This window comes from Alexandromys fortis, unplaced genomic scaffold (genome assembly GCF_014885135.2).
Source record: "Alexandromys fortis isolate MF-2015 unplaced genomic scaffold, M_Fortis_MF-2015_v1.1 scaffold_590, whole genome shotgun sequence".
Lineage (NCBI taxonomy): Eukaryota > Metazoa > Chordata > Mammalia > Rodentia > Cricetidae > Alexandromys > Alexandromys fortis.
Genome location: NW_026068498.1, coordinates 56,753 through 58,151, shown reverse-complemented (window position 1 = coordinate 58,151; position 1,399 = coordinate 56,753).

Here is a 1,399-nt window from a genome sequence, read left to right as displayed (position 1 = left end):
TGATAGGGTTTCTCTTTGCAGCCCTGGCTATCCTGAAACTCATTCTGTAGAACTGACTGGCCTTGTAATCAGAGATATGCATACCTCTGCATCCTTATTACTTTAATCAAAGGCATTTGTCACCATGCCTGGATCCTTGTTTCATATTTTAATGGAATTTGAAAAGTACAGTTTTAGAAATTTCATGCATGCTACAATGTATTTTTTATTATATTCACTCCTCTCCTCCCTATAATTTTTCTAAGATTCACCCCTACCCTCTTTATATTTCAAATACTCTTTTTTTCTAATAAACCACTAAGTGCAGTTTATCCTTCTCCTATACATATGGGTTAGAAGGGTAACATACCAGGGACAAATCCTTAAAGAAAACTGACTTTTACTCTTCTAACAGCCATCATTTATAATAAAAAAGACACAAAACAAATTTCATTATCATAGGAAAGGTAAAATAACATTCCATTCCATTTGACCAGAGGAGTTTTATCAGACTGTAATAACATGCTATCCTGAATTCCATATTCCATTTCTGAGGCATAAAACATTCCCTTTACTCTTGTCTTTGCCCATAAATATTAGATGTCTTATCTGGGAGAATGAGATTATTCTTTTAAAAAATTATGTGTATATTTTATGTCTTTCCCTTTGTGTAAGCACATAAGCATGTAGGTACCTACACAGGTCAGAAGGATGTGTATGGTCCCCTGAGGCTGGACTTAAAGGTAGTAGTGAACAGCTCAGCATAAGTGCTAGTTACTAAACTCAGGCCGCCTTGAAAAAGAGCAAGTATTAATTTCTGTCAACACCTGGAGAAAATTTCCTACTCCCAAAATATGGTTCTAAAATCAGTTCACTGAGAAAACTGGTGCTATCTCTCAAGAAGTAAGTATTACAGCCATCAAAGAAAACAAGTTGAGGTTTCCATGGCCTAACATGGTAGGTGAGAACTGACTCCTACAAGTTGTCCTCTGCCCTCCACCTGTGTGTCATGGAATTAACATGCCTACACACACAAATACAACTGCATAATAAATAAATATAAGATAAAATATTTCACTGAGTTATAATTGCTGGGTGAAAGGTTTTATATATATGTGTGTGTGTATATATATGTATATATATATAATATTTAACTAATTAGTTCAAATTCACCTGTGAAATATTATTATCCACAAATACCAGGAACCCATGCCTCCATTCTAATGTTCCTTAACCTGTTTTGCCTATGGCAATGATTTTTAATATCTACCATTTTACAATTTTTTGGTAAACATTTAAAATATGTTTCCTAGTATATTTGTATTTATTTAATTTTGTGCTACTTAAGTGACAAATTCTTAAACCACAGGAAAACCATCTCCAAGTTCTACATTTAACATTCATAAAAGATAGTTACTTA